Below are 25,549 nucleotides of genomic sequence, written 5' to 3' on the forward strand. Positions count from 1 at the left end.
CAAGGACCAGGAACTCTGGGAAACAGAGATGACACTTGAACTAAGAATTAGGGCACTTGGGCTCCAGTATTGGATTTGTTATTAGCGAGCTCTAACCTTGGATTATTCACTTAGCTTCTCTGAGCTTTATTTTCCTCAACTCTAAAATGAAAGGAAGGAGAGGACTATGTGATTCTTATGGTCACTCCATCTTTTGAAATCCCATGATCTTAAGTTAGTATATGATTACTCTTTGGTCTAAAAGTCAAGGACTGTGAAATCTGATAGATTTGGTTTAAAAGATAAAATCATGACGTTCTAGGGTAATCCTTCTCTTTCTCTGAACTGCACTCTCCAAGTTGGGAATCCAAGAATACTCCTTCTGTTATTTGACCTACATACTCCTTAGAGAGGAAAGAAATAAAATATTAACAACCTATACTCACACTGTAAAGAAGGAGAGAACCTCCACTGTCTTCCCCTTGGCCAAAGTCTTAGGCCCATGGTCCGGGCTGACTTGACCTGCTTTAGGTGACATTCCAAGGTCACCTGTTATGACTATTGAATGTTCTGAACCTAATGAAAGCCCCATATTCTTATTTACAAACCTTTTCCTTCCTTCCTCTTGGGTAGGACCCAAGTGCATATATTCAAATCTAGTCTCAGAAACATGTCAAGAATTTCTATATATTCTCAAGATATTACTGAAAAACTTAACTATAAGAAAACGACTGACATCTACAATTACAAATGCTATTTTAATGGTGTCTGAGCTATTTCTACTACTTAATATTTTTCACAATGGGCACAACAGATGACTGTAGGATGAATAAATACTAAGTTGTAATAAAGAAAAACTAGATCAACCAGGAACCATGGAAAAAAGAAATGCTGGAACAGGGTATAAGCAGTTCAGCTTCTCATATTTACTCCCACATTCCAGAATCTCAACTGAATAAGCAACTATTTACACAAATTTATGTGTCTTCAGATACAGAGATCTATAATTAGGTGCTTGCAGGTGTGTGTGTGTTTGTGTATGAAGAGAAAAATCAAGAACACATTTACAGAAAAAAAAAGAAAATAGTATTTCTAGAATTAAGAACTCAGGTTTTGTTTCTGGTTCCTGAATTAAAGCTACTAGCTAAAATTGATCGTTATAGGAAGTAAGGTGTCACTTACCCTTTGTGCTATTATAACTTTACATAATTATTTGGAAAAAGTAACCATTATATATATATATATATTTTTTTTTTTTTTTTACTCATTTTTTTACTCATTTTTTACTCATTGTTTACTCATTTTTCGGTTATGTGCTTACTGCAGATGTTTGTTTGCAGATGATACGTAATTATTCGCTGACATTTTTCTGAAAGGTTAAAATGAGCAAATTTTGTGGTTGAGAAAGTCTTGAGTGGAGCAAGAACTAAACTCTAATTGACCTTGTTTATTTGTAAGCATATCCTGAGTATTCATGGACTTACTTGGGCCATACAAATTAAGCCTTATATTCTTGTTCTCCCGGAGTTTCTTCCTTATATTAGCATTCATAAAGTATGAGAAATCTCCCAGACTACACAGTGGGCAGGCAGCCTCATAATTAGAACCCCAAGCTGCTTCTACTTTTTCTTGTTTCTAGATGAGGGATTTGCCAATGCAGCATAGATGGAGCAAGCCAATCCAGATGACATCTGTGATTTTGATGAGAATTTTGGAGAAAAAGCATATTAATACATGACCTCATTAATATCATTACGTCTGCTCTAAGCCAGCCACATCAGTGAGGAAGGAGGGCTGGCTGTTCCATAGCCTGAAGTGGCTCTTGGGCTACTGCCTGTGGATAATCTCTATTCATTTTTTTTTCAGCTTGTTTGGCTTAATTCCTAGTGAAATAGACATCTCTGCTAGCAGTTGGCCATGGAAACACTGAGTTAGAAATGATACTGGTCAGAACATTTTAAGAAAATAAATTTATAACATATACAATTGAAGTTTTACCTTGAGAAGCAAAATAATTAGTGGTTAAGCCTTCAAAGATGACAGTCTTGACACTCCCCTCACTAATAATGAGAGACTGCTAACTTTCCTGGGTCTGGTGTCTCATCTGTAAAAGAAGGATACAAAGGGCACTCTCCTGAGAGGTTTGTTGTTAAGATCAGATGAATTAATCAATGTAAAACATTTAGAAAAGAGCCTGCCACATAAGTGCTGCATTAGGCTACTTTTTTTTTTTTTTTTTAATCTTTGAATGTCACTGTTTCAACGTTGGGTATTTCATGAAAATAAATTATTAAGCACTACCTACTTAACACCTTCATTGCTTTCTTTCTAATATTTCCCTAGGTTGTTATTGATTCATTCATCGACTATTTATTAAATGTCTCCCATGCGAGGGGCAAGGTACTTGTCAGACAAGAGACAACAATGCACAGTAGACGCCCAGCCCCTTTCCTCGTGGAGCCGAGGCTCTATTTGGGACATGAGAAATAAGTAAGCAAATGAATGAATCAAATAATTATGGGTTGTGATTAGTACCTTAGAGGAAATCAATGGGAATGGTAGTAAAGAATAATAATAGCAGAGTCCTAAGTTAGGTGGAGAGATGAAAGGTGGCTTCTCTGATGAGGTGCTACCTGGGCTCATATATCAAAACAGAAGAGCTGGGGAGAGAGCACTCTGAGCAGAGGGAGAATTAGGAAGAAGGCATAAAGGCCCAGGTGCAGAAGGTATCATCCAGGAGCAGAATGGCTGAAGAACAGTGAGAAAAGAGGAGGAAATCAGAGGTCAAAGGCTTTTCAAACCAAGGAGTTACTGCTGTGATTTGCATTGCCTAAATATTTGTTTAACTGCATTATAGAGAATGGATGATGGGCTGGGGGGCAAATATGGGAACAGGGAGAGCAGAAGCAGTCACAGAAGTCTAGATGAGAGAAGATGGTGGCTTGGACTAGGGTGTTGGCAGTTGTGGTGGGAGTAAGAGATGAATTTTAAAGAAGTTTTGGAAATCCCATTAACAGGACTTGCTGCAAATAGATTAGGCCTCAGATGTGAGACCTAGGGAAGAATTAAATATGAAATGAAAGTCCCTATTTTACTTTTGATGATAAATTTGATGGATGCTAAGTCAATGATGCCAAAGAAACAATTTTTATATATTTAAGAGATGATTTACATATAATACAGTTAAATATAGGATACTATTCTATGTGTCAGGGGACAGAATTTAATAGATAGGAAAACCTTCTAATGTTTTAGGAATTTCATTACAGAATAAAAGACACTGGGTAAGTTTTGTACATTTTTTTCTTTGTTAGGTTGCCTGGTTATCACCGTTAATCTTCCAAACTCTCCATTTTCCTACCTGTAGATTATGGTCTCTAAAATACATGATATTTATAAAACACTTTATAATTCTAAAACATTTTAAGCATTGTATTAAGAGAAATTTGAGATATTTGTCTTCCTAACTTTAAACCTGGGGCAAAGTGTTACTTTCTCTTTGGCAGTTTCTTCATCTGTAATCTTGGATAGTATTGCCTTCCTCGGTGTCTTGTTGTGAAGATTAAATCGGTTAGTACCTGTAAAGTGCTGTGAACACCTGTCATAGAGTATGATTTCAGTAAGTTTTAGTTCTTATTGTTAGTATGGACAGGCTTTTTAGGATAGGTGTGCTTTAGTTTCTTCACCTGCAAAATAAAGATGATTTCCTTCTCAGAAACAGTGGAGTCTGGTTTAGTATAAAATGCCATGTCTTTCTAAGGTAGCTGAAACTTCAGAACAAGGTATCAGTAGTTTTGGAGGTAGATCACATCAAATGTATAACATTTAGTCAATTACATTACATGGTGCCAAATGTTCAAAAGTGTGGGAAAATGTATCCTTTAAGGTAGTAGTTTTTTTTTTTACTTTTATCTGCAGTTTTATATGCAGAGAATGACCACTACTTTTGTATGCATGAAGCACTATTATAATTTCTTACTTATTTATACTGTGTTACAGTTAGAAAGTATTTGAGGTGGATTACAGTAAAGGGCTCAGAGATCATAAATCATTTAAATAAAAGTAGCAGAACATAGGCCAATAAAAAAGGGAAAAGTATGAAAAGATTTTATGAATATTTAATGTTTTCTATAACTGGGAATTTTTTATGCAATTACTTCATATTACTTTACAGTCTTTTGATTAATCTTTATAAACTATGTGGCATGGAAAGGTAGCAAGTATTGCTCTCATGCCATGAATGTGAAATGTCACTGTCTTGCAAAAGTCAAAGTTTGAGCATAGTCAGCATATATGCTGATTTGTCCAATGTTATACTTTCCTCAAACACACATAAGTTCTTCAACTGATAATATTATTTCCTGAAATTTTAAGTTATACCACATTTAACTTAATAGAGGGGAATAGATTTAAATGTAAGAATTTTTTATTGATCCATCAAAGTTGTAACTTTGTCAATATGCATAAAGTAATTTTATGCAATTGTAGTCAAAGCACAGAAATAATTTTTATTATGTTTTTCACTAAACATTATATTTAAAGCATTTTTATATCTCGACAATCTTTTGGCAATGATATGAAATTGCTGCCTACTCTTCAATCAAGTTGATATCCTGAACCTTAATGAACCATGAAGTTATAATAGTATTTAGGTCATTTCTAATTTTTTGTCATTATGAATAATAACCATGATGTGAGTCTAATTTTTCCACCTTTTGGATGACTTCCTTTTAATAAATTCTCAGATAAGAGATGACTAGAAGTGTCAAAGAATATGAATATTATTGTATTTCAGTATATACTGCTGTCAGTAATGCAGGATATATTCTGCCCCATTTATTAAACATAAGTATTTTCACCTTTTTTACTTTCGTGAATATAAGTTGAAAATTTTGCATACTGATGTAGTAACTCTAAATTTTTCATTTTAGCATTCGAAACAGGTGAATTTACTCAATATAATGTAACAATATTATGCTATATTATATTATAATATTCACACACATACATATATGCAAACATATAAATATATAGTGATATAAGTAATTTATATCACACTACTAAAGAATTATTTCACCTTCTTGCTAGAAGATAAATGATTGTTTTTTTTTCTTAAACCGGCTTTTCTGTAAATAACACCACATCAATATGGTTAAGTCTTTTATTAAGTAAACTCCATAAACTCCCTAAGTGTCAGCTATACAATCTTCTTTTTATACTACTATTTCTTAAGGACTTGAAGAAATAGATATATATAGTTAGTAAATACCTTGAAGGACTGGATCTTAAGTGGTTGTTATTTTAAGAAATACAATCTGGTAGATCAAAGTCTTTCCGAATGGATTGCATTTTCTTTTATCTTCCCCAGCCCTCTGGCCCATATTAAGGTTCACGACCCTTGAATCAAAGTGATGTAAAATAGTAACAGTGAAGACTTGGTGAGGGCAAAATACATGAGAAAGTAAAATAAAGAAGTAAAATAGAAGTAATGCAAGTAAAGCAGCGAAGCACATGTTTGTGTGCATGTGTGTGGTGTGTGGATCTTCCGTGGTTGTCTATGTATGGCCATGTAAGTTGTGGTTAAGGACTCAGGTACTGGAATAAAGCTGAGTGTGGATTACATTTCTATCACTTACTAGCTGTATCATCTTAGGCTCAACTTAACCACTTCGTGCCTATGTCTCTTCATCTGTAAAGTCGAGATAATGAAAGTACCTACCTTGTGGAGTTGTTGCAGGGTTAATCCATGTAAAGCCTTTGGAGTGCCTAGCACATAGTAAGTACTTAATGTTATTATTATTATTACTATTATTTTCACTATATAAGACCTGAAATCTCCAACATGACTTATTTCTTTCAGTAAAGAATAAGTGAATCGAGACATTTTATTTTCTTTCATTTTTGTGGCACATCTTCTTGGCCACTCCAAGATACCCATAGGGTATGATTTGAACAGTTTCTGGAAGATTCTATCCTCAAATATAACTTCCACTAATTTGTCAAGTTCCACACTTATAGCCCTTCCCTTTTATTGAATTTTGCCTTACTCCCTTTACCGTCTTCTGAAATGCAGAAGAAGTGCATTTTGCCTCACCATCTCCTTGATATCAACAGGATTATCAGTATTTCTAGAGTTGTCAGGACGACACAGGAGCCCACAATGCTTGTGGAGGAAGGCATGGAGATGGAAAAGGAAGGGCTGAGAGGGGGCTATGGAGCTGAAGGAGGTTCCTCCAGGGGAGGGTGGTAAGAGGTTGACATATGGCTCCATGTACTTTCCTGGACATTGCACCTGGATGTGAGATGTGACTGGAATGGACTTGAATTTCTGGAAAGGACAGATACAGGAGTTATGTGGTTTATCTGAACAAGAGCTACCTGCACTTGAAATGATCTTTTCCTAGAATCAGTAATCTGTGATTTGCTCCTGGACCCAGGGGAAAGATCAGGTCCATAGACTGCAAGCAGAACCTTGCTGATGACAAAAGAAAAAGAGACAAAAGAAAGAAAAGAATAAAAAATAAAGCCGAACTGTGAAAGCATGCATCCCTAGTGCTATGAACGAGCAGGAAACTGTTGCCTTGAATTAAAAGGTATTTTTTTTTTTTTTTTCAAAATTAAGTGGCAGAACTATTTTTAGGTTCTAAAAAATGTCACTTTTTTCCACTAAAACTGGTTTTTATATGCATAAATAGCAACATTTCTGGCTAGAAAAAAATGAATTTCCTCCAGAACAAGTTTAAAGAAAGGTTAATCATATTGATAGAATAAAAATAGGCCAATCTTCACTGCAGAGAAATATTTTAATGTGCAGAATTACCAGAGGGAAGAACATTTTCTCTTGATTTTCATTTTGGAGTTAAATTTACAGAAAACAGCCTTCAATATTGAAGAAAAAAAATAGTTTTGATTTTTTCCTTTTCCTTCTTGTAATGCAGAGATCCAGGACGCTATTTTGTTGTTGTTGTTGCTCATAGACTTCCGAATGTCAAAAATAATGTGGTTTTTTTGGTTAACTGATGGACCACCTTAACTCCTAGAGTTGGTCATAAACATCTTCTCTGACCTCCCTTGTCAGTCTCTGTATCTTGGACCTTGTAACCGGCACTCACTAGATGCCCAGTGGCTGCATGGTATGATCATAGTGAATGATCTAGTCCCCTGATTCTTGGAAGCCTTAGCCTTTCTGCCCAAAGAGAGCCTTCTTGGTTAACACCCATCCATCCCTTCCTCATGTCTTGACACTTTTCTTTCCTAAGTGTCTCATCCAGCTACATATCTCCTTTCTAGAAGATAAACATAACCCACTATATCAACAAGAGCGACAAATTATAGCATCACCATAAAAAGATGAGAGGGCCTGTGCAGGATGGGCCTTGATACCATGTTCAAAAGTGAACTGTTTAAGGTGGATATTGGGTCTTAGAGAAGAACAAAATATTTAACGAGGTCAAGGTTTTGCTTCTGAGAGAAAAATAGTTTGGCTGCATCTTACAGTCTCTCATTACATACTATGAAAATCTCCTTGCCTTTGGGATATTTGCTTTATCATCTGTCAAGTCCATTGGAGACGGGGAATTAGAAACGTTGGTTGCCTCTGGCTCTGATTTAGCACTCTGGGGGCACAGGAGCCAGGAGAAATGTGTTGGTCCACAAATGAGCTGCTTAGAGGGGCAAGTGGTTGATGAAGTCTGGTCAGTAAATAGTGCTGAAGCCCAGAATGATGCCACACAACATGACGCAGAGTTTAATAAATACAATTCCAAGGTTGATTTGAGACAGAAACCTAGACCAAGGAGACTTGATGTGGACAGCAACACATGGGAAGCTCACTCTGTGTTTGCCTCTATTTTCTGAATATGACCCTATAAGGCAGGCCTCTCCTGGGGTGTGGAGCCAGGGACCAGGAAAATCTAATGATCTTGAGAGAAAAGCCCTCCAAGATGTGTACACCTGGATAGTGGCTCAGAAATGCACTATGCAGTTTTAGAGCCCTGCAGTCTCTTCTCTCCATCAAGCAGCAGATGTGAACATCAGGATCTGTGCTTCTTCCTCTTCTTCTTTCTCTCTCCTCCACTTCCTCCTTCTCCTCCTTCTTTTTCTTCTTCAACTTTTGTCTTTCGTATTGTCAAACCATTAAAATTTGGGATGAAAACTTGAACATTGACTTCCTATTCTGTCAGTCAAAGTGAGGGACAAACTTGGAGTGCTTACTTCTTAACAGGGGTTAAACAAGGGTTAAATCAGTAGGAGGAGAAGGCCAAGTCAGTAGAGAGCAAGGGCGAGAATGTCACCTATCCGTGGACTTATGAATAAACAGTTTCCCTCTTTGTTATGACATATATTTCTGAAATAGTTACGGACCATACTAGCACTTTGAAAAGCATCCTGCCACATACCCCCAATCTTTAGTGTACAGGCATGCTTAGAACACATGTTTACCAGAGGATCATTAAAACTCAAAATAGCCAGATTTCAAAGATGGCTCTTAATTATTAACATGTTAATAAATTGATAACCCTTCTATCTTTCAAAATTATTCTCTAGGTTGTAAACTCTTTGTCAGTCATAGCATTCTCTCTAAAATGCCATTCAAGAAATTTCAGTGTCATTTGAAATCTGTGTTATGTTTCTATAGCAGAAACGTTTATGTTGTTTAACAAAAAGAAAAAAAAATGCACGTGAAATAATGGGCAAGATTGAAGCATTGTGAAATCTCCACATTTGGAAGCATTTCGATGTAGGGTCCCAGCCATCTGCGTAGGACCTTGCCCAGGCCCTTAATTTGGCTTGGCTGCTCTGCAGGCCAGCTGAACTTCCCACTTGCTCCACAGTCCAGCTGGATTTCAGCATCTGTCTCTGCACGCACAGATTCAACATCTGCTGATTTCTAAGCACTGTGAAGGCCTCTGCTGCCCATGGAATGAAGGGAAGTTGGATCTTGACCAACATATCTGGGTGATTTCTGACACTCAAAATTCACTTTCTGTCTAACATAATTTCCTCACCAATTCTCCAAATATTTCTGTAGAAGGAAAATAGCACCAGGTGTTGATCACCTGTCTCACATAGTTGGGGCACTGGTGGGGGTGTGGGATCGTCAATTAGATCTTCCTTATAGGCCCAGAAGCCAGATACTTTTGCCAGAGATCCTGTAAAAGACTGACTTCCTGGGTTCCCGCCCCATGCACTGGGCTCTAGGGAAGACCAGGCACAGAGAATTAGAAACCCTTAGGTTATCGCTACTATGTTGATTGCAGGGCTTGGCAATGACAAACAAGCACCACTGTGGAAAGACAGTCTCTCTCTTATGATGCCTTCCCATGCTGCCCTATTGTGAGCATGTAATATCTCTTTCCCACTCCCTGCCCTTTGCTGGCCATGCTATACTATAAATTAACAGGTTCCCCCGCCCCCCCATCCCTATGATTTGTCTGGTGTTAGCAATGGTCTATATTTACCTTAGAATATTTGTGAAGAATTCAGAAGTCTCCCTACCCTGGTCTTGCATGTAATCTGTGTTTATTAACCCATGAACATACTGTTCTACATCTTTTCAAAGAGATGTAGGCATAGAATTGTCTCCATAGTGCTAAAATATTTAATATAGCTCATTAAAAAAATACCCATGGGTTTATTTAAGTGTCTCTAGTTGGGATTTTTAGGTCTCTATGCTAACATGCATGCCTTGGTGGGAATAAAACATTTTTTCTTTTGGTTTTTAATTATATTATAGTTGAATCACAGTATTTATACCCTGAAGGAATGTTAACTAGCAGAGGATAGAACCTCATTTCTCTCTCATTAACCCATCTACCCTTACCTCTAAGCCCTTCTGGTTCATGAATCTTGCTCTACTTCCATTCATATACTTTTAATAAATAAATATCAAATGGGAAAATGCTTGCAGATGTGTTCTGGGATTGTCAACTGAACCAAAAGTTTATGCACTAAACATGAAAGGGTGGATTAGTGAGAAAACAGACACCTCTCATCTCTCTCTCTAATGTATCTCAGACAGCATTGAGAATGTGCAGAAGAGAACACTCTGTAAGAAAAGATTTTATGAAATATGTATCACAGAAGCCATCATGTTCTGCTCTTCAAAGGGCCTCATTTCTCACCTTCCTCAGATTGGCTATGAATCTGGAATATAGATTAGGCAGCATCAGTTCATTCACGGCTAGGTAACTTTCACAGATTCTTAACCGTTCTTTGATTTTATATGTTGTTGTTTTAGAAAAATGAGTAATTGCTTATGAATGGCTCTATTTTTCTAGATATTCTTGCACATGATCCTTGTCTATTCCTCATACATCCTTTAGCACATCATTTAAGTCTCTTTTAGCTTTGTAAACCTTTCCTTCTCCCCTCCCCCTTTTCCACCCTCTCAGACTTTACTCACTACTCTTCCCAAGCCAAAGAAACTATAGTCCTTGCCCGTAATAAAATTCCAAGCATTTCCAAAGGAGTAAGAAAAGAAAGGATTTAGGGAAGCAAGATGTTTTACTCGTGAATGACTTATTAGCTAACCAAAATGTAAATAAACTTTTCCAAGAGTAGAAGAAACTGAGACCTTTTGTTCCACAAAATTTCACAAAACAAAATTAAATCTGGTTCTAACTTCTCTTGCTCTGGACTAGGAAGAAATTCTCTCTTCACCATTCGGGGAGAGAGGTTCCCTTTCCACACTCTCAATTCACCTCACACCTTTCCAATTCCACCCATTCCTTTAGGGCCAAACAGATTTCTCAGAGTCTCATATATATCGAAATGCACTGGACTACCAGTAAGCATATTTTCCAAGCCTGCACTCTTCCTTGGAATCCAGAAGCTTTGCAGGTCTTATGCCACCCTCAGAGACAGAAATCTGTACAGGCTAGTAGTCCTGGTTCCTGAGATACAGCTTCCCTAAATGGTCTACCAACCCCATTCACCTAAATGTCTGCAACCTTTCTCTCCCCAGAGTGGCATGAGAGGCTGAGTATCAGTCCCTCTCACTTGTAGAACCTACCCTAGTCTTGAGAACTTTTCCCCCAACTTGATATTTCTGGGTCCATGTCCCTCTAGCTGATGTCTGCCTTCCTTACCCCTAATCTAATCCCCTCCATGGGATCAAAAACAAAGTGACATTTGTTTTAGTCCTCTGTTTTCCTTCCCAATGGAAACTGTTCTGATGCCAGGAAACTCAAAAACTAAGAGGAAAAAAATATAGGGGGGGAGCCACATAACTAAATGCCTCAAAAAATTATTTTACTATCAACATAAAGTAAGTCCTAGTCTCTTTTTAGTTAGTCTTTTTGAAGTTAATGCAGAATGGGCTTTTACTCAAGGAAGAAATGACCCAAGGTCAGTCTTACTCAAGGAAGAAATGACCCAAGGTCAGTCTGACCTCTTATTAACTCCAAAAGAATATATCAGCAACCAAGTCACTAAAAAAAGCCCATTCTGCCTTTTTCATTCATAGAACTTCATTAGGTTTATCTAAAATGTACTTGAAAAATAATCTAAATGTATCTCACTCCAAGCAATTTAATTAGAATTCATTTAAATTCAGCAGAATGCAGACATCATATTACATGTTGTACCTTGATTCATTTTATTTTTACTTTAAAGATGCAATGGAGTTATTGGCCCTGTGCTAATATATCCAAAATAATCCACTCCATGCATAAACTAACTGGTCCTCAGGAACACTAAGGACAACAAAAGGTGCACGTAGTTAGGCATGCCACGCACGACTCTGAATTTAGTCTCTCTGGCAATGTGTGTGCTGATGAGACAGGTACTTCAGGTATCAGTTCACTTATACTTTCAAATAGGTATCTTTTTAGCTTCCCCCTTGTTTTCCATCAGACACACACAAATAAGTGGGTCGATAAAAAATAAGAAATTATATTCAGACTCTATTCAAATCACCTTTACAATCACTATTAAAACATTAGGAGTCAAACCAAAAGCATAGGTAACAAAAGCAAAAATAAACAAATAGGACTACATCAAACTAAAAAGCTTCTGTGTCGCAAAAGAAACAATTGACAAAATGAAAAGGCAACTTTCAGATTGGAAGAAAATATTTGCAAACCATATATCTGATAAAGGGAGTTAACATCTAAAATATACAAGAAATTCACACAGCGCAAGAACAACAACAAAAAGCCAATTCAATTAAAAAATGGACAGAGAACCTGAATAGACACTTTTCCAAGGAAGACATATGAATGGCCAACAGGTATATGAAAAAGTGCTCAACATCAGTAATCATCAGGGAAATGCAAATCAAAAGCACAATGAGGTATCACTTCACACATGTTAAGATGTCTATTGTCATAAAGATGAGATACAAGTATTGTCAAGGATGTGGAGAGAAGGAAACCCTTGTACACTGTTGATGATAATGTAACTTGGTACAATCATTATGGAAAACATTATGGAGGTTCCTCAAAATATTAGAAATCAAACTACCATATGAGCCAGAAATCCCACCTCTGGGTATTTATCCAAAGGAAATGAAATCGATATCTCAAAAAGACACCTGTACTCTTGTATTTATTGCAGCATATTTCACAGCAGCCACTATACGGAAACAACCTAAGTGCCCCTCCTTGGATGAATAAATAAAGAAAATTTTTTTTATATATATGTATGTGTGTATATATATACACAATAGAATGTTTTCACCCATAAAAAAGAAAGAAATTTGCCATTTGTGACAACATGGATAAACCTGGAGGACATTGTGCTAAATGAAATAAGTCAGACAGAGAAAGACAAATGCTATATGATCTCACAATACAATTTGATCTAAAAAAGTTGAACTCATAGAACCTGAGAGTAGAACAGTGGTTGCCAGGAGCTGGAGGGTGGAGCAAATGGAGAGATGTTGGTAAAAATCAGTAACTTTCAGTTATATGGTAAGTTCTAGGGATCTAATGTACAGCATGGTGATTATATTTAATAACATATTATGTACTTGAAATTTGCTAAGAGAGTAAACCTTAAGTATTCTCACCACCAAAAAGAAAAAAATGGTAACTACGTGTGGTGATGGATCTGTTAATTAACCTAGTTGTGGTTATCATTTTATACTATTGTATGTCATTACACTGTATACCTCTAAAAAAATCACGTATGACCTAAATATATACATTTTTTTTGTCAGTCATACCTCAATAAAGCTGTAAAAACTTTTTAGAGTGTCAAGAGAACCAAGGATGGAGTTTGAAACTCTCTTCTTTAGGTATAGTTCAAAATAACTAATGTGTCTGGAAATTGTTTTTCTATGAATAAATAGACATACAAACTGAGAAACAAGTCGTCTTAGTAACACAGTCTTAAAGAGTCTGGCACCATGGGTTCTGTGTAAGCACCACTGTAAGGACGTGGACTTAGCTCATTTTCCAGGAGAGCCTCAGGACTACCTTTAAGGTTGTTGGTGATCATGTTCGATTTAATATAGCAGACTATATGTTTCTATGATTCAAGAATCATAGGGGATATCAAGCGTCTTTTTCTTATATTTTCTTGATCCCAAGTTGCCTATAGCTGAGACATTCACAAATGGGAGGTGAGCCCTCTGCCCTCTTGGTTTACCAGAGTGCCAAAGCTGTCATAATGCCTCAGCATTGTTCTCAGCCACCAGGCTGCATAACTGCAGCTTTTGTATCAAACAAGCATTAGATGGTTCCAAAAACATGGCACGGTGCTATGGGGAGGTAGGTAGAAGACGTACCTTTAGCAAAACATATTTTTAGAATGAATTAGAGTGTTTGTTTTTCAGTTCTTAAAGTTTTACTTAATTTTCCTTTTAGTGAAACTTTAAAAAAATTGAATGAGGCCATTCCCTTTTTTTTTTTTTTAATTTGAAAGACAAAATCTTATTCTCGTTTTCGGTATTTTGCCACAAACTCATTGGATGATTTCTGTGTCTTGGAAACATGGTTGCAGCTTCTACTAGGTGAGACAGGTGAGCTACATGCGATGTGTAAAAGATCTGAAATTACTTGCATTTCCCCAGGTCTTGACATGAGAGAAAAGGAAGGAAAGGTGTTTTGTAAGTGGTTTCCATTGCAGGCATAGTAAGTGACTGTTTCCCCAGCAGTCCACATTGTAAACGGGCCCCTGTCAAAAGGCAGACGGGACATACGGAGCAGACCTCCTTACTCTAACAGATTATTTCATAATGAGCTCAAGTAGGAGAATGGTGAGTGCACAGTGTAGATCACTGAAGATCACTTAAGTGACACGTTTTTTTATTTTGTTCTTGTAAAAGTGTCAGTGGCTTCCCACAACTTGATTGCCTGAGACTGGTTTTTAGTCACAGCCTCAGCAGAGGCTCCACTCATAAGAACAGACTAATCTCTTTTACAAAGAATGTGAATTTAATGAGAAGGTTCATTTTCAGAACAAAAAATCACTCTTTGCACCCTTGGTTTGTAATCTGCCTGATGTTTTTGTTTGGCTTGATGTTTTTAGCACAATACTTAGTCTTGGTACTTTTTAAAAAGTGAGAACATTTTGTACCTTATGGACCAAACTGAGTTACCTTTTAAATTCATCAATTTAATATTGTTTTTTTTTTCCACGACCCCACTCCTGACTCAGGTCTTTTGAAGTCTTCCTTAGATGGCCCTGCCTCAAGAGCTCTCTCTCCTACCCATCTATCCTTCTGTCCTCTTCCATCTTAAAGGCAGCTGAGAATTTTTTAGGATTTCTCATGTAAGGGCTTCCTCTTCTCCTAATTTCCTTTTCCTCCTTTAACCCTGAAGCAGGAGTGGCAATAATAGCTTTTTGTTGTTGTTGTTGTTGTTGTTGTTGTTGTTGTTGTTGTTGTTGTTAGAATCATCCCTACACTAGAAATTTCAACAAGTCAAATTTCTTCTCAGTCATTATAATATTTATTTGTAATAAATATCCAATTTTCATTTTTACAGAAGACTTCACCCACCGAAATGAATTAGGTCTAGCCCATGCTGCAAAAATTGAATTTCGAGTTGTTTTTCAAGGCAATCTGTCAGAGGTACTGAGATAAAATTACTCCTTTATTGTCATATCCATGTAACGGCAATTAGAATCATCTTTTGATGCAAAGAATGATGAAGGAAAATATCAGCTAGCCTCCACTCAGAGAATCCTTTTATGACTTGAAAACAAAAGCCAAATATATTTGTCTTCTAAAATTAGGCAAGGCTTCCCTACTTATTTATCCTAGGTTTCCTGCATGCTCTCCCAAGTAAAAGGCATAATTGATGATCTCAATTGATTATACACTTTTCAAGCAGGTTTTAACTCTGTGTGGAAAAGTTCAGCACTTAGTGGAATCTAATTTTCCCAGTTTGTTTTACTTCGAATACATTATACTTTATGCATACAAATTTGGTAAATATGTGATAAAGTAATGGAATTTGACATGGGTCTTTATTTTAAAGGAGAGTGAATCACCAGTTTACTTGAACACTTTCTTTGTTTTTATTTATTCAATAGATTTTAAAGTTAAATGTTTGCCTTTTGGCCTCAGGGTTCACTACCATAATTCAAAATGCAAAGTTAAAAGCATTTTGTAATGAAAAATGTCAGTCATTTAAAAATGCATAAAGAAAGAAAACGGCAACACAGTCTGCCTGAAAATGTCCTCACCTCTTTCCTATTCTCCCAGAAGATGTTAGAAAATGTGTGAACTCAAGTCAGCAATTTCTATTTAAAACTAAGATCTGTGAGTTTCATAACAGTCATTGAGTAAGACTATTTCTCATTACTTTTTTGCTTTTCCTCTCCAGTTTCCAAAGGGCAGAACTTCTTTAAACTTTCCCAACTTTGGAATAAATTTATTAGTCAGAACTTGAGGAAATACATTTGGGATTCATGTTAGCAATGGCATAATGCAATCATATAGATAGATTTAAATAATCAATAAGAGTACTGGTACTTACAAACTGTACTAAAAGGTAATAAAAATTATTATTCTGAGTATTTACCATGAGCCAGATACTGTAGTAGGCAATTTATAAAAACTATTTCCTTTAGTCCTTTTGACAGCCCTGTGAGATATATATTATCCTCATTTTATAGGTGAACAAAATGGATCTCAGCTAGTTAGTAGGAGAATCAAGGTCTAAATTCATTTTCAAAACGTGTTCTCATTTTATGACACCATTCTGGTCCTCTGGAGGAGGGTGACAAAAGTTTTACCTTCCAAGTCAATGATTAAAAATTGATCTTTTAAATCAGTTGTCTCCAAAGTAAATGCAAGATGATACCCTGGGATCTGGGAAGAAAATAATAGCGGTATTTTATATGTGAAAACTAAACAACAATAACAAAAATTTTATTTTTTTATGTAGAAACAATAAAAAAGAAATTACACTTAACTAATTTTTAATATATAAATTGATTCTGGTGCAATCACTCAACTTGTAGATCAGATGGTTGAAATTTTATTTTTTAATTGATGTGTATTTTTATTTTCTTTATCTTTTTTCTTTTTCTATTTTATTCCTTATTTTCACTCCTTCTTTCTTTTTCTTTTTAATAACAACTTTATTGAGCTATAACTCACACACTGTACAATTTACTCACTTAAAGTACAACTCGATGGTTTTTAGTATATTGGTGTTAAGCACTATACAGATATATGCAACTAACACCAGTCACTTTTAGAACATTTTATCACTTCACAAAGAAACTCTGTACCTTTTAGTTATCACCTCCTCATCACTCTAGTCCTACAATCTTAGCTCTCTACTTTCGGTCTCTATAGATTTGCCTGTTCTAGAAATGTCATACAAATGGAATCATGTAACATGTCGTCTTTTATGACTGGCTTCTCTAGAGAGTCATGTGAAATTCTTTGACAGGGAAGTGTACATTCTGCCACCAGAGAGGTTCATGGTAGCCTCCTGACCTCACCCAGTTTATGTGGGTCTGATTAAAGGACTTAGCGATTATATCATCTCAATAACTAAGCTTCACAAAAAGGATTGTTGGCTTAAAAATAATTCCAAAATGTACCATAAATAAATAACAAATAATTGTCTCAATTGAAACTTCTCTTATTCTTATCTGACCTTTCTTCATCATCTGCATTGCAAAGTAAAACGAATGCAATGAAATTTAATCATATGTAACAAAAATATTAGGTGAAATTTGTTATTGTCAAGAAGACAATTTTAAATATGAATTTACTTCCATTTTACTAAAGGTGGACTTTGTTCTAAGTGTATAGTGTGCCTTAAAATATCTGACACAGTGTTAGCAAGCAATTAAAAAAATTAAGTAATCATAACATAAAGATAACTTCTGCAGTTTGCAGGAGGAGTGGGTTATGTTGAAAGTCATACAACCTGTTACTTTAAAAAATTCCATTAAATGTAATAATAACTGTGTAATTAGACTCACTTGGTAGTTTTTACTTATTAATAAATGATCAAAATCCTTATACTACTGGAGAAATTCCTCTTCTTCCAGTCACTGTAAAGATGGCTGTATTACACGAGAAAAACAAGATGGCAACAGACTAAAATACATTATTCTGTTGACAGATCATGTTTGAAAGATGCATAGAAAGCCATGCTGAAGGTTGAAAGAAGCGAGAATTAGAAGACTGCAGCTTTGCAATATTTGTATGAAAGTACAGGTGTACCCGGCATGCCTCGGTCAGAGGAGGATGTATTATAAAACTAGTGGAGTTTTAGGAGGCTGTACTAACCTAGGGAAATATCTGGTTCTTCAATCTTGCCTCTCCTTGAAACTTTTCCCCCATAATAAAAGCGGGATTTGGTTCTAACTAATGGAATGAGCAGAGAAATTTGGGAACATTAGAGCAGCAGCTTACTTCATAACCCTTGCCTAGAAATTCTAAATGATCCCTACTGAATTAAAACTCTACACTTTAGGTTCCTCTGCTTCTTACTTCTCTTTTCCCATCTCTGCGATTATGATTCTCACTGGCCAGCCCAGTGATTCCTTGTGTCAGTCTCTGCTTCAAACACAGCACAGCATTCTCTTTCCTGGAATGACATGCCACCTTCCTAATACCAAATTACATCTCTTCCATTGTTTACAACAAAAAAGACTCAAAACTATGTTCTCCATGAAACCATTCCAGATTTGCTTTGCGTACTTTTAAAGACTGAAATTATCCCATTAACTTCTATCAATTTTATACAGACTTACTTTAGTATGCAGGAATTTTTACATTCTATATTCAGATAATTTCACTTATTTATTTTCCATACCCTTCTAAATTTCTTGGAGGCAGAAGCCATACATTCCCTTCTTATAACCTGTACCCAGCAGTCCTTGGCAAATGCTACTGACTAATGTATTTTTCTGTGGTTAATATCAAAAGCCACAGAGTGTGCACATAATAAGTGAGAAAACATTGCTAGCTGAGTTGCTACCAAAGAGTTTAATCAAAAACATAGAAAGAATAGACTTTAAGGTCAAAGATACCAATTTCAAGAGTTGATTACATACCAGTATCTTCTAAAAGTAAGTCAGAATTATGGAGTAGAAGGAAATGTAAAGCTCATTATCTTAGCCTCAGTTCCCCGGAAAGCAGAGAGGCTTATGTGCTGCTACTTTACTAAGTCTGGAATCCCAGGGAGCAGAAGTGAGGAAGGGAAGGAGAGAGAGACAATACAAGGGCACAGAGTACTCAACAGAGCACCTTGTGAGGCAGAAAGAATTTATCTGTCTGCTTAAGTTTTCTAATGGTCAAATGCAATAATTCCCTTGAATTTCCTGGTTGCTGATGAGTGGGCACCAAATAGGTCTCTACCAGGTCTGGCCCTACCGCATCAACCTAGAATACCCAGGGTAGAAGGCTCAAGGTGCACAGGATGGGTATGAGGCATGCGGCCACTGGCCTATGTTTGCATATGTTGGTGTGGTCTGCGCAGAGCTGGTCATGGCAGCCACCACTGGAGCTAGAGTGAGTGACCAGAGACCCTGGAGATAGATGAGACCAAGAAGATTTGAAGGGAAGCAGAAGAGGTATCTTATACGTGCACCAATTGTAATATCCTTACTTTACATGAAGGAATTCAAGCCAAAGTTCGAGATGCCAAAGATTATGGAGCTTAATTAGTGGAACTCAAGAGTCAGGGGCTTCCATCTCCCTATTCGGTAACTTTTCACTCTTCTATGACACTTTTCTAGACATATAACATATCATATGAGCATTTGTGACTCATCCTCTCACACCAGCATTTCGTATGTCTCCTACACTTAGTGCCTCATAGACTCAGTGAAATATCGTTTAGGAGGGCTTCCTTGTAGCTTACTTAGTTTCTTCTAAACAACAACAACAACAACAGAAACTGATACTGCAGAGCCAGAGAACAGGTTAAATGCCATGAATACAGAATCTGAGGCAAAGAAACGCCAATTAATGTTAAACCTCTGGAGATATGTCTTTACTTTTGCCTAATAATCTTCTTCCATAGAAGTCTACTTAATACTTAAATGTGATAAAAACTTTCAGCAAAGAGCTTACAGATGCCAGGGTCCTAACTTCTCAAAACAAGAATGAAAGAATGTAGTAGAACACATGTGTCTCTCTCATTCAAGGTGGTATTGTTTTTAGCCAAGGCAGTATGTACGCATGTTGAATTCATATGCTGACTCAGATCTGATGTGACTTGCCAGGGAATAGTTATCAGAATGAAAATGTCTCTACAGAAAGGTTGTCATGCTCTAATTCAAGATGATGACATAATTACTTCACTCATGCTAAAGAATTACAAAGCAATATATTATGTAACTCTACGTTGAAATTTTTCATACCTTTTTAAAGTAACATAGTCTTTTAACTAAGGGAAGAAAACAAAATTCAATTCATGTTTTATTTTAAATTTTATTATTTTGAAAATCTAATTTGTAAAACACAAGTTTATTCACAAGATTCTAAAGTCTATTTAACAGAACAAAATGCTCATGGTAACGGTTATGTCAGTCTTTATAAATACAAGCTCTATTATAACAGGTATTCAGCTTCCCGCAGTACTATTTTTCCTGAGACTCATGAATTTTTCATCATCTAGTCATTCTGAATTTAAAGTGGATAGGATGTCCTTTTAAATGCATAAACAAAGATGAAAATGTGTATCATAGTCTCCTCTCTATTTCTGCTTCTAAAATTATAGGAACTATGTATCCTATGTTAGAATGCATCTGGTGTGCTTTTCCATATACTGAATAACCAACAGTTCATTGTGTAAAATTCTATCCTATACCATTTTTAGCATCATTTTTGCAAAATAGCACCTCACCAGGCTTTTCAGAAATACATCAGAAAATAGCTTATTAATCTCAGTGTCTAACTGACAGATGGAATACAGTAAAAAGGAGATTGTTTTTGTCTTTCAGAGCTAGTAGTTTTTCAAGGTAAGATGAGCAGCCATCTTTCAAATCTTCTTTTCATTTATATATATTTGTTCACTTGTAAATTTGTTCATTCATTTATTCTATATTTATTGAGCATCTATTTCTTATCTACTCAGCAGCCCTCAAGATACCAGGAACATAGAAATAAATAGAATACATTTTCTTCTTTTCAGGAGTTCATGATTTGCACAGTATGATGAGTATAAGTAGAGATAAGAGTGTACAGATGAGAACATTTCACTCAGCCTGAGGGAGTGGCCAAGGGAGGCTTTCTGGAGAACGTGGTGGCTTAACGTTATGAGGAGTTAGGCGAAGGAAGACCACAGATCTACTTTGGTGGTTACGTATGGAGCGGGAGAGAAAGAAGACAAGAGTAAATGAACTGAAAAGATCCTGAAGCAGAGAGAATGCTAGGGAGAATAGTCTGTAAAACAAATCACCCAAAGGATTTGCCCTGTGCTGAAAGAGAACAGAAGAGAATTTGATGAAAGGAAGACTGTGGAGGGAGTAGGGAGATGGAATTAGCAAAGTGTCAACATCTAGATTTATTTATATTTTTATTCACTTATTTATTTATTTTGCCTTAGTGACTAGTAACTTAGCTCAGATGTGCAGACCGAAACAGCAGCTACAGAATCTAGCTCCCTATAGTTGGGAAAGGACTCATGAACTAATCTGATAAAAAGTCTCTCATTCTTTCCTGTTTTACAAGTCATGTTTATTAGCATGACGGATAAAACCATAATTTGCATCTTCTATCATACCAGCAGCAGCTGAATGACATGACCACTAATTAAAAGCAGAAATTGAATACAGCAGATTTGCTATTTTGTTTGGCTGAAGAAACAAGAATAGGCTTGTGCTGACCTTTTGTTGAAAGACGCACATTGCAGATGTCTTGGTGGAAGAGTTTTCATCAGTCAGTCTGGCTGCTTTTTTTTGTCTTCACCTTCCCCAGAATATTTCTGAGAACCAGTTACTTAGGTTTCTAGCACTGTGCTCTGTGCCCTCTGTGGGGGCAAAGAGATGTTTTGTTTTGTTTTGTTTGTTTGTTTGTTTTGGCAGCAAAATGATGGTATAACATAATAATTAAGAAGTTGGAATTTGGAATTATACAATCTAGTTTCCATTCAAACTCTTCCCCTTGCTAGCTCTGTGAACTTGAGCTGGTTGCTTAACCTCTCTAAGCATCAGTGTGCTTACCTGTAAAATAGAACAATAATAATATCTGCCTTATATGGTTATTGTAAGGATTAAATAAAATAGTAGATATAAGTCTAAACCCAGTACTTGGTACATAGCAAAAATAGCATTATTTACCTTAAAATGAATTAGCATTATTTTACCTTACCTGCCTCCATTTTAGAGTAAGGTATTAGGGAACTCAGCTCCAAAATCTTGGCTTAGTAGCTCCTCAGTGACAAAGACTGTGTCTTATTCATCTTCGCATATGTAGTGCCTGGCATGTAGAAGGCTGTTTCATAGTATATTGGCATACATACATCAGAAGGTATAAAGTTTAATTTTCTTATATAATTTTCTGTCTTTGTGTGTGTGTATGTGTGGCTTGATTTTGTTCAGGAAAGGCACAGGATGCTGCCAAAGTTTCGGATACAGTGGTTACAATTTAAGCAGCTATAGCATTTACAAGGTCAAAGCAGAAGTGTTCAGCCTTCTTTTCCCAAGGAGACTCACTCCATATGCAGCATTCTCCAGCAGACATACTCAGCATCAGGAGCAACTCTCTGGTGTATTAGCTATAACTCTCCCCATTTCTCTTTTACTTAAGAATGTAAGTTATTATGCAAATAATCAAGAGTGACCCAATGAAAGGATAATCATGCATCTAATCTAAATTAATTTTAAATCATTTTACATATTATTATTTTGACTATAATTGTTATCGTGTTATGTGGTGATTAAATCAAACTTACTCAAAGAATTCTTTGACTTCTTCACATTTCTTCAAAGTCAACACTTTTGTTTATTTCTCACACTCTGTCCACTATTCACCACTAACTATTCCCTTCTTGAAATTCTCACTTCCCTGGGTTTCCGTGACACCGGTGTTGCTCTGGTATTTTTCACTCAGCAAAAACTGATCTTTCAAAGGCTGAGGATGACTACAAATCATCCCCCAGCTATTTAATATTCGCTCCATGAAAGTCTTTGTTCCCTTGGTTTCCTTAACACTAAGAGCTAACCCGGTCTTCCACTTCTGACTCCAGTGATATGCCTTTTCTTTCTCTCCTATCCCCAATCTGGGGATTCCCCTAGGATTTCCCTGGGCCCTCTTATTTTCACTCCCATTCTCCCCTCCTTGGTGATATCTTAACAGTACTTTAGCTGTCACTCTTATGTATATAACTTTCCATATTTATCTCCTAGATGACTTCCCTATCCAAATCCGATCCCATATGCTAATACTGTTGGATCATTTGGAAGTTCATCTGGCAGCTCAAATTCAATATGTCAAAAATAATTATCTTCCCACTAAAACCAACTCTTTATCATGATTTCTTTAACTTTTTAATTTTTCAATTACAGTTGACATTCAATATTATATTAGTTCCAGGTATACAATATAGTGACTAGACATTTCTATACCTTATGAAATGATTACGCTGATAAGTCTGGTACTCCACTGACACCATACATAGCTATTATAATGTTATTGACTATATTCCTATGTTGTACTTTACATCCCTGTGACTATTTTGTAACCTTCAGTTGGTACTTTTTAATCCCTTTGCCTTTTTCACCCATCCCCCTAACGCCCCCTCCCACCTAGCAACCATCAGTTTGTTCTTTGTCCCTATTATGATTTTTGTTAGTGAATATCTAACACTTCTCTTAGGCCGGCTTGAAAACCTTTGAGTAAATTCTGGTACTTCTCTTGACCTCTGCCTTTAAAAAAAAATCATTCTTTTATTACAACCAAGCCATTCAGGGTTACCTAGGCCTACCTCAGCACTGTCTTTGAATTGCTCCATTTTCTACTTCTTCTGAATGGTATTGCCCAGTTATAGATGCCATGAAAAACATTGTACAAGCTTTACAATCTGGTGAAGGGGAAACAGAAGGTGTAGAAGCAAGAATTATAATACGATGACATAGACATAAAGGAGATGCATCCCAGAGAAGAGAGGGCAGGGAAGGCTACTCAAAGGGAATGACAAAATGCCAGATCTTGAAAGATGAATGGGAGTCAGACTGACAAAGGCAAGATGAACACTGTGAAAGATGAGCACTGAATATGTGCAAAGGAATGCAGGCAAAGAAGACCACTGACTCATTGTTGAAGTGCAAGTAGCTCTGCAGGGCTAGAGCTCGCTCTGGCTTCATGGGGGAATTAAAATGGGAGGAGTAGGAGGTAACGCTCCAGAGGTAATAGGAGTGGAGGAAGGGCACTTAGGCCCTTGTTTCAGTTATCTCTTTCTGCCTCACAAACCACTGAAAACTTCATGCCTTAAAACAATAGCAGGTATTGATTATCCCTTACAGTCCTGCAGTCTCGGGTGATGTTTCATCTGTGTTCCATGTGACATAGGCTGGTATGGCTCTACAGGGGCAGAAGGATCCAGGATCCCCATTCACATGTCTGGTGTTTCAGCTAAGGTGCTAGTGGCTGGCTGGATCTCTCTCTTTTCACATGGTTTCTCAATATTTATTAGTCTAACTCAGGGTTTTATACATGGAAGCTGAATCCTAAGAGGACAAAATATGGAAGCTACAAAGCTTCTTAAAACTTAGGCCCAGCTCAGCTTCCAGAAAAGGAGAAATCAACCCCACCTCCCATTGGGAGGAACAGTGTGAATGTAGAGGGATGGGAGGAAATGTTGGCAGCCGTCTTTGTATATGGTCTACCACAAGCCTTACAAATCACTGCATCATTGTAGGATTTTAAGCAGCAGACTGACATTTTAAACTTACATGTTTAAAAATATCTCTTTGACTCCTTTATAGTGATTGAATTCATGCCTTGCGGGCCAGTACCTGAAAACAGAACAACCAATAAGAAGTCTATACCAACACGTTACACGTTAACCTCAGGAAAGTCTTTCCATGGACCCACATGCCTTGCCCATTTTTCTTCCTCATGGAAACAAAGGCAATGAACAAAATGTGATGGATACCTTTATCTTTTTTTTTTTTTTAAAGCAAGATATTACCAAGGTATCTGCCCAGTACTCTGTGCCCCTTTCAGAAAAATAGATTCACATCTACTGTGGGGGAGAAAATATGTAATAGTGCAAATCCTCTGCTTAATGCTTTTTTTTTTTTGTTAAGAACTACTACTCCTTGCTTATTTTATATAGCTGTTTCTATAAATAAACCAGGGAAGTCAGATGAGACTTTTGGGCAAGGCAGAGCCTGCTTTGTATTTCTAGGGGCTCTTCCTGTATCAAAGCATGCAAGTATATGTGACTGTAAAGCCCATGCAAAGTGAAGCCCTTGGCTCTTGCCTCCAGTTCCCACTACACTGGCCTCCAGGGGCAGTGCCTATGCAGAAGCTGCAGAAAATATTTACGGATCTTGAAATGTTTCATTTGAAATGATTACCTTGGTCACTAAATTTTCTTCATGAATAACAGTTTTAATGTGTAAGTATTTATAACTTAAGCAGAGGAGAGCCTATACTGGTGCTTATTAATGCGTCTTGGAGCAAACTGAGATCCCAGATCTGAGAATGGAGAGGAGATGGTCCTTCTGGATTTTGAGGGGTTTGTACAACTCCTTCATTTAAGTGTTCCAGATCCAAAATTTCTCTCTATAAAGAAAATAGTCTCTGTTATTGGTATAAGAGCCTGAGGATAAGGTTGGGATACGGTCCCCCCTTGGTCAGTGTTCAGGTCTTCATCAGGTTTTTGAAGACTTAGCTCATGCCATGATGGGCATCAGGATGATGTTAATTATCCCCATACTTCCAGAATGCAGCAGCTGGAAGCCAGGATCACTCGAAGAGATTTCATCTCAAATTTTAGTTTTACCACTTCCTAGTTATGTAACTACAAACAAACTCCTTAACCCCTCTAAGCTTTGGTTTCTTTCCCTGTAAAACCTCAGCGACAATTGCACCTTCCTCATAGGATTGCTGTGATGGATTAAAAGAAATACTGTTTATTGCACTTAGCCCAGTGAATAGCACAAGTGCTCAATATTCTAACTTACTGTTTTAACAAAC

At 36.7% G+C, this 25,549-nt stretch overlaps 1 protein-coding gene across 1 annotated transcript in view; it reads left to right on the forward strand.

Annotated features, from left to right (window-relative positions):
• SLC35F1 (solute carrier family 35 member F1) overlaps positions 1-25,549 on the forward strand; it is a 170,176-nt gene that overhangs the window by 12,093 nt on the left and 132,534 nt on the right. The gene's annotated exons all lie outside the window — the stretch shown is intronic.

Source organism: Pteropus alecto, unplaced genomic scaffold (assembly GCF_000325575.1).
Source record: "Pteropus alecto unplaced genomic scaffold, ASM32557v1 scaffold79, whole genome shotgun sequence".
In the NCBI taxonomy this organism is placed as follows: domain Eukaryota; kingdom Metazoa; phylum Chordata; class Mammalia; order Chiroptera; family Pteropodidae; genus Pteropus; species Pteropus alecto.